A 9,230-nucleotide genomic window follows, 5' to 3' on the forward strand; every position below is an offset into this window, starting at 1 on the left:
TCCCTGGTGGCCTAGGGATTAGGTTTCAGCACTCTCACTGCTACTGCCTGAGTTCGATCCCTGGTCAGGGAGCTGACCCATACGGCATAGCAGACCTCTCCTGTCTCACCTGCTGCTCCCCTCAGCAGTGTATTTCAGTAGATCTGCCTGTTCTGTTCCCCACTCTGTCTCTGGTGAATCCTCTCACCCCTGCACTTCTGGCCTAAACTCCAATTCTTCTATGCAAACATAAATAAAAAATTAAAAAAAAAAAAACTAAGAATGGAACCAGAATGGAACATTAATCAGCCACAGGGAAAGATGAAATGTTATTGCTTACAGAAAAATGGAAGGCGTTCAAGTGAATTATGGATAATAAAACAAATCAGAATGATAAAGACAAATATTGTATCTTTATGTAGCGGACAATTCAACAAAACAAAATACTTGTAAAAACAGTGGACCCTATGTTCAGTTAGGATAGTCCTTACCTGTTTCTCCTTCAGGAAGGCAGATTAGAACAAAGTGGCTGCAGTTCTCATGATTCATGATTAGTGTCTCTGAGTAAAAAGGAAAAACAAAACAAAAAAATAGTGGACACAGTGACAAAGTGAAGCCTGAGAATAAAACAGAGGGGAGAGGGATAGAGGGTCAAAGGGAACTTAGGGATGGTGGTGGGGAAATTTTTTAAGCAAAAAAATGCTAAAGGCATAGATATACCTTTAAACATACAAATATCAGTAAGCATAATTATGTAAGCCTTTCGAGGGAATAGAAAAATAGGTTTAAAACGGCATCAGTGGTTATCAGTTGTTCTTTTAAATTTTCTATACTTCCCAAATTTCTATTATTAGCTTGTGTTACTTAATCAGTTTTCAATCCAAGTCTTTGTAGCTTTAAGCATATAGGCTAATGAGCCATCTTTATAATTTGCATATATGAAAAATTATATGAAATTATATTAAGGACCTTGTCAGGAAACCTGCTTGTGAGTGTGTGCTGCAGCTTTTGAAGAGGCTTAAGAATAATTCTCTTGTAAGATCAAAATGAAAAGAGGAAATTGAACAAAACTAGATGACAATGAGGAAATAAAGTCGAGATCTGCTTTATTTTTACCTTTCCTACTAGTGAGAATTATACTCAAGCTGGAAAAATAGAATCCTGACTAAGAGAACTGAAACTGAAGACGGATAAAGAGACAAGGGCACATCTAAGTGTGATTATTTCCAAGTTCTCAGGACTAGATGAACAACGTGTTAAGTCACTAAAATTCTTAAAATTTGAATATGGTTTTCCAGCTTGAGTATGATTCTCACTAATAGAAAAGATATAAACAAAATAGGACTTCTCAACTTTATTTCCTTTTTGCTGTTTTTAGAAACAACCTCTGGTAAATGCAAATCTTTAGTACTGAGAACAAGTCGGTTCTTCATGGAAAACTAGAAGATCGTGAAATACTCTAAATTTAAAAAAAAAAAAGGATAACAGGGCATATAAAATTATCAACTTGAGTTGTTCTCTAATGAAAGAATCTAGTACATAGTAAACATCAAGTATATTAGGAATACTAGTCCCTTTCCCTTGCATTTTTTGTTATTTTGTGTCTTTTCCTTCTCATTTTGGAAATCTAAGACTTTCCATAAGATAAATAGTTCAGGAGAAAAGTTGAAGTAACAATTGAAATTATGAGGAAACATAATGTAGTCAGTCCCTACCTCATGGAGCTTCATGAGGGTTAATTGAAACGTTTCATGAAAAAGACAGTGCTCTTTTGTTTTCACTGTAGAAAACTAGATATTGTCCACCATTTATGTCCTCATCCTAGGAAAATTAATTTGAGCTCCATGGACTTGAGACAACTATATGAACTCAGTGTGAGGAGGAAAGACAGGTAATGCATAGACTGGTGTCACTGCCTCAGGATCTAGAAACTCTGAAGTCCTCAATATCTCTGACCAATTCCATTGGGAACAGAGGGCACCCATCCCATCAGTAAAGAATAATAGGTCATGGGGCCTCCCTGGTGGTGCAAGAGGTTAAGACGCAATCTAGAAGCTATCTGCAGCCACTGCAGCATGAGTTCGATCCCTGGCCGGCTAGGGAGTTACCCACAAGGCACAGCAGACCTCTCCTGTCTCACCCGCTGCTACCCTCAGCAGTGTATTTCAGTCAGTCTGCCTGTTCTGTTTCCCACTCTGTCTCTGGGGAATTCTCTCACCCCCGCCCCGGCCTCTACCCCAGTTCTTGTATGCGTCAATAGATAAGTCTTTAAAAAAAAAGAATAATAGGTCACATGGAGCGGGCAGTGCCCTCTCAGAAACAGGAGGGCCCTAAATGACACGCAGGAAATGCAAATATTATTTGGATACCCAGAGCAGAAAAGAGAGATCTCACCATCTCTGTTCTGCTCTTCGCCTTCTTCATTTCCCTACTTTGAGTGAATAAGTTGGGAAGCAGTAGAATGTTCGGCAAAAACATATTGCTGTGGAGCAAGGAGGAATTAATTTTGGGAAAGAGGAAAAACTGAAGAGGTATGAACCAGGTGTTGATCATTTCCCTGCAAATATGAGAATTTCCAATTGAAAACTGGCAGCCACGCTAAAGGGCTTGTCCCCTGTGGGAGAGAAAGACTGAATGGTCGAGTGGGATGAGGAAGCCTGATGTAATGACATTTCATCAAAAAGCAAATCCTTCCCTGGGGTAAATGTTGTCTTGGGAGTATCAAACTCTGTCCATCATACATTTCAGCAAGCAAAGACTGAGACATATCACTTAACCAGAGATCTTCAGATGACAACAATTCCAGCAAGCCAGGCAGCAGAGCTGATTTCCCATTAATGTAGGTATGTCTGTCCAGCAGGGTTCCCAGGTCGCTGTCATGGAGAAGTTATTTGCTGACTCATCCTGAAATTGGAGAATTTTCAATTTTCCATTGTACTACACAGTCTGTTTTTTTCCAGAGAAGTCTTTTTTAAAAAAATAATATTATGGAACATATGTGAACTCTGTTTAACTGTTTTATGTTCTAATAAGAAATGTTACTTGTTCTTGATTCCAAGAAAGGACAGGGGAATTCACAGCTTTTTGAAATTTTCTCAATTCACAGTGTAAAAAACCATGAGCCATGGACAATTAGTGGCCTAGCTTTTCTGAGACAAACTACTGAAAAATGCATTTTTGCATTATGTAACCCTGCCAAATTTTAGTAATACTTTCCTTTTTGCAATAAAGTTTAGATTCTGTTTTTGTGTCATTCTCTTGAAGCTCATTTCATTTATCTATGTGACCAGAAAAGTGAGTGAAAAAATTACCTTTGTTTTCATCCAGAAAACAAATATGGCTTCCAAGAATGCTTCCGTTACTTTTAAATAAATACTTCTCTCTTCTGTATGGAGAAGAGGTTCACTCTTCCTTATCGATTTTCCTTCCTGTCTTGGATTCTGGCACTGGGCAGGTGACTGAATTCCAGAATTGCAGGAGTAGAAAGAACCTTAGAGACCCTCTATTCCAAATCACAGCCCAGAAACCAGCTGGGATCCTGGTGTCTCTGCTTTGTGAGACTATTTCCTAGGAGGGACTCATTTTCAGAGATGAGCATGACAGATGGACTACAGCATTTGTTCATTCATTTATTCACACATTTTTTAAAATTACTGCTCAGTAGAAGATGCAAGAAAGATTATAAATAAAAGCATAACAATACAATCTATATGTTCTCAATAAGGAAATAGTTAAACATTTTTTTCATTTTAACATTTATCATTTTTTACATTTTTTAGACAATATTTGCTTCCCCCCACCCCCCTTAAATTGAGTCCCCATAGAATTTCCTTCCCCAAGGCACCCGTGCACCATCACCACAGTCCCCTGTGCTCCTCCCTCCATCCCTCTGATCCCTCTCCCTCCTCTTCCCCTGCAGTGTGTCTCTGATTTATAATTGTCTGTTTTAGTTAAGCATTTTTAATATATACTCTTTGGCAATATTATAGGGCTTTAGAGCTAACTGGGAAAATAATTTATTGATTTCAGGGAACTCATGCTTGAATATTGAGTGAGAAAAGTTGCACATGCAGAATGTTGAATATAAACATTTTCCTAGGAGATATGTGAAAATTATATCAAAATGTTTTTCCTCTGTTTATTATTAAATAAATTATAAATGTGCAGAAAAGAAATTTTTAGTGACATGTGTAAAGCACACCTCCATGTAAGCACAGCCAGATCAGGGAGGAGAGCCCGGCTGGTACACGAAGCCCGTTTCTTCTGCTCTTCCTCACTTGCAACAGGTATCATCATCCTATCTCTCTCTCCCCTACAGGTAAACACTCTCCTGACTTATGATACACACATACAAGCAATTTAATTTGTATTTTCAAGCAATATAAATCAATTTTGCCAGATTTTGACCTTCTCCACATGGGATCATACTCTTCTTTTGCTCCACATTATGTTTATGGGATTCATCCCCATCATCTTGTGCACCTAGTGGGAATTCATTTCTTTGCAGCCATTTGCTTTGTAGAAAAGAGTGTGGCATAGAAAGGGTTTTACCTCATCGGAAGGGTTGCAATTCATGGCTTTTAATATTCACATAGTATGTATCCATTAGAACAATCACTATTTTTTACATTTTCTTTTTTAAACATTGTGTTTATTGAGGTGATCTTGATTTACAACACAAAATATTTTCTAGGGGTAGAGGTTCATATCTCTACAAATGTATGTTAGCTCATGCCGTCCACCACCCAAGCTCCAATAATCGTCCACCATAGTTCATAGGGATCAGGCCCCCTTCTTGCTCCCCTGCTCCCTTTTGCCCCTTCTGGTAGCCTCAGTTCTCCAGTCAGATATCTAGGGTTTGTTTTGGTTTAGATTTGTTCCTTTGGTTTGTGTCTTTATAGTCCGCATAGGAGTAAGATCATCCTGGATGCTTTTCTCCTTCTGACTTACTTTGCCTTCTACATACGATCTCCTCCAGTTCCACCAGTGTTGTCACAAATGGCAAATTTCAACTATTTTATTTTATTTTAATTTTATTATTTTTTAAAAGATTTATTTATTTATGCACACAAGAACTGTGGTACAGGCCAGAGGTGTGGAGGTGAGAGGATTCACCAGAGATAGAGTGGGGAGCAGAACAGGCAGACTGACTGAAATACACTGCTGAGGGGAGCAGCAGGCAAGACAGGAGAGATCTGATGCACCATGTGGGTTGCTCCCTGGCCGGGGACCGAACTCATGCTGCAGTGGCTGTGGATAGCTTCATAGGTTGCGTCTTAACCCTTGCACTAGGAGGGAGGCCCTCATCTATTTTATTTTACAGCTGAGTAGCATCCCACTGTGTATATATACCACATCTTTATCCATTCATCTGTCGTAGGGCACTTAGGTTGTTGCCATAGTTTGGCTGTTGTAAATAGTGTAGCAATGAATATAGGTTTGAATATATCCCTTCAAAATGGTGTTTTTGTATTCTTCAGGTAGATATCAGGAGAGAAATTGCTAGATCATATGATAGATCAGTGTTTAATGCTTTGTGAAACCTCTATCCTGTTTTCCACAGCGGCTGGGCCAGTCTGCATTCCCACCAACAGTGTATAAGGATTCCTTTTTCCCCACATTCTCGCCAACACTTATTTGTGTTTTTTGTTTGCTTGATATGGGCTATTCTTACAAATGTGAGATGGTATCTGATTGTGGTTTTGATTTGCATTTCCCTGATAATAAGTGATGATAAGCATTTTTTCCCCATGTGTTTGTTGGCCTTCTGTATGTCTTTCTTGGAGAAGTGTCTATTTGTAGACTTTGGATATTAGCCCTTTATTGGATGGATCACATGTAGAAGTTTTCTCCTACTTGGTAGAATATACTTTTGTTTTAATGATGGCATCTTTCACTGTGTAGAAGCCTTTACATTTGATGTAGTCCCATTTGTTTGTTTATTAAGGGGGAATCTTTTTTTTTTTTTTTTTTTTGAAACAATAGGTGGCATCCCAGTGGCAGGACCACACTTCCAACTGCTGAGTTTGCTGGGGGGGCACTCAGTGTCCCCCCGGCTGCATCTATCGAGCTCAGATGCAGCTTCAGGATGTGCAGCTCGGATGTGCTTCAGGAAAGCTTCATAGTTTATGCAGCTATTGCTGTCCTAATGACCTTCCAGAACAGTCTCTACTTCCTCTTCAGTCCTCTCTTCCAAGTCTGGGAGCATAACACCTCCACTCTTTTTTTGTGAAAATTGTCTTGGACAGTCAGGGTCTTTTGTGGTTCTGTACAATTGTCAGTAATGTTTGTCCTATTTTTTTGAAGAAAACCATTGGAATTTTAGTAAGGATTATAATTAATTTTAGGACATTTCATTATCCCAAAAAGAAACCCTGCAGCATTTAACTATCACACCTCTTCTCCCTTCTCTCCCCAGAACTAGCCAACTACTAATGCACATTCTATCTCTGTAGATTTTTCTATTCTGGATTTTTCATATAAAGGAATCCTATAATATGTGATCCTTTGTGTTATTTTTTATGGTTCACCCATATTTTATTTTATTTCTTCTTATTCCCAAATAATATTCCATTATATGGATATAGCACATTTTATTAATCTGTTCTGTAGTTGATGGACATTTGGACTGTTTCCCTTTTTTGACTATTATGATTACTGCTGCTATGAACAATGTGTACTAGGTTTTGTGTGGACCTAAGTTTTCCTCTTTCTTGGGTATCTTTTTTTCTTATTGATCATGTAAGTTCTTCAGATATTCTTGTGACTAGTCCTTTGTCAGTCATATGTTTTTCAGATGATTGCTGATGGGTAGCTTCTCTGTGTAGCTTTTTTATTTTTTATTTTTAAAGATTTATTTATTTATTTATACAAGCACTGGGTATAGTCAGAAGCGCGGGAGAGTGAGAGAATTCACCAGAGCCAGAGCGGGGAGCAGAGCAGGCAGAAGGACCGAAGTACACTGCTGAGGGGAGCAGCGGGCGGCAGGAGAGGTCTGCGCGCCATGTGGCCCTCCTCTGTTGGCCGGGGAGCAGCCGGGGATCGAACCGGCGCTGCAGAGGCTGCGGACAGGTTCGCAGCCCAGCGCTCAACCGCTGCACCACGGAGGGAGGCCCTTGAGCTGCATTTCTTTTGTTAACTTTGCTCTAATCAGGTCCAGAGTCTATGAATCTAGAAGAAAATCAGGCTCTATGAGACTGATCATTCTCTTTCAGTGCGCAGATTCTACTGGCCATTTGACATCAACCGTTCTCAACTCTGTCCCCATCATTCATCTTCTGCTTCTCACACAGATTTTCCAGCTACTCCCATAGATGTTCTTCCCTCTCTCTAGTGATGTTGGAGCTCTCAGTTGGGGCTCTAGATAAGCATGAGCGGTGAAGTAAAGGTCTTGAGTCAGACTGCCTGGGCTCAAATCCCAGTCCCATTATTTATTAGTTGTGTCTTCTTGGAGAAGTTACTTTACCACTAAGTCTCTTAATAGAGAGTTTCCTAGTCTGTAAAATGGTGATAGTGTTAGGATAAAATGAGTAACTCCACATAAATTTCTTAATAGTGCCTGACACATGGTACAAGCTCAATAAATGTTAGCAATATTTATGGTTAATATCTGATGGTTCTATTAAAAGAAAAACCATTACCCGGTGTCATGAAAAAGATATCATATATTTAGTCACAATGTAGTAACATAGTGTTCACTCCTTGAAAAAATGCAAAGGAAGCAGATATCATGAATAAACTATTGCCATCTATAACAACTACTCTACATCATCATGTTGAATCCCTCCTTGAGGGTCTACACCTGAGGGGAAGTTAAATGCTGTCCAAAAATTAACAACTCTGTAAGAAAATAATTTTAGAAAGATTCAAGCTTCTTGAACTCTGATCTAAGGGTCAGATACACCCCCTCTGAGCAGGGCCTAGACCACGTCCCAGATGTCACCTTCCTCTAGTTGGCTTCTAAGCAAGGTGCACTGAACCTTCCACTTACCATTGTGCTCTTGCTGGGTAACAGTCCTCAAGGATAGGCCAGAGGGGCAACCTTAGACCCTGTATTTCCTTTGGCTGGTTGTTGTGGCAGGAAGGGCACAGGGCAGGTTCTCTATGCTCCTGTCCGGACGGGTAAAGGAGAGTCCTGGAGCCCTCCGTGGTTTTTCAGGCTTTTATTGAGTTTACCAGGTACCAGCAGGCAGGGGTGCCAGGGGGCCAGGAGCCTGGGAGGCCTCCTAGCTCCCAGGGAATCTTCACTCTTTCTGGGCTCTCTGGCATTCTCTCATGGCCTCTGCTTCAGTTCCACTCTCTTGCTTGTTCTCCTTTTCTCTGCTGGCATCCCTGTGACACCACCCTTATAAGCTTCCTCTCAGCCCAGGTGAACCCACCTATGCATGCCCGCACCCTACTCCAGGTGCCCGCCATCAGGCATGCATTCAGGACCACAGGGATCCATCATCAATCCTAATGGTGGGAGGGCAGAAAAGCCTGACAATTATTTACCCTCCCCTGGTGCTTTGCTGCTCCCTTCCTGTTCATATTCCCCGAGGCTCACCCAGAATCCAGAACTCTCTCAGGCTCACTTGGGCCTTCTACTCTCATTTCTTCACCAGCTACTTGGTTCTTGCCGGGGACTCAAGTCTAACTTCTGTTCAAATGTTTTGCATCTGAATTTGTCCTTTAGAGCAAGGTAGTATTTCCCTATGGTGAGGCTTCATTGAAAGAGAGCAGGGTGGTCGGAGGAGGCACTGGAAATGTCAAGTTCATAAATCCAAGTGACTTTCAAGTGAGACCAGACAAAGCCCATTTCCCATGGGCTTCTGTCCAAAAAGCCTCACACCCAGTACAGAGGATGTTATGGCTGAGGAGGCTTGTGCTGAGTATGGGGCCAGAAATGAGCCTGGGAATACACAGGGCTAGCACTCATGCCTGTAGATTCTCTTGCATTTACCCTCCTGGGTCTTCCCAACTTAGCCCCTTGCACTAGTAAAAGTGCCAGGTGAGACCACAGACCCACAGCAACTCACCCTGCATGTGGCATGACATGTCCTGGCTACTCATAAACTCCCGGGGAGCTCATCCTCTCCAAACAAATTCAGATAAGGCTTTCAACTTGACTTCCTTTGCTTGATTTTCCCAATGTTGAAGGGCTCCACAAAAAACCGGATTTACCTCCTTAAGGAGCCAATTTTCCTTGACTCGGGCGTGGATGGCTATACCCACAAGAACATCTTAGCAAGATAGAGCAGTGCTGTGCTGTG

General features: G+C 40.9%; 1 non-coding gene across 1 annotated transcript; it reads left to right on the plus strand.

Moving 5' to 3' along the window:
• The first annotated feature begins 447 nt into the window (after positions 1 to 447).
• LOC119239606 (U8 small nucleolar RNA) lies at positions 448 to 601 on the plus strand. The gene has a single exon (XR_005123888.1). It is a non-coding gene; the product is annotated as a U8 small nucleolar RNA (small nucleolar RNA).
• Positions 602 to 9,230: the final 8,629 nt, after the last annotated feature.

The sequence above is a fragment of the Talpa occidentalis genome, unplaced genomic scaffold (genome assembly GCF_014898055.3).
Source record: "Talpa occidentalis isolate TD23 unplaced genomic scaffold, MPIMG_talOcc4v2.1 talOcc4.11, whole genome shotgun sequence".
In the NCBI taxonomy this organism is placed as follows: domain Eukaryota; kingdom Metazoa; phylum Chordata; class Mammalia; order Eulipotyphla; family Talpidae; genus Talpa; species Talpa occidentalis.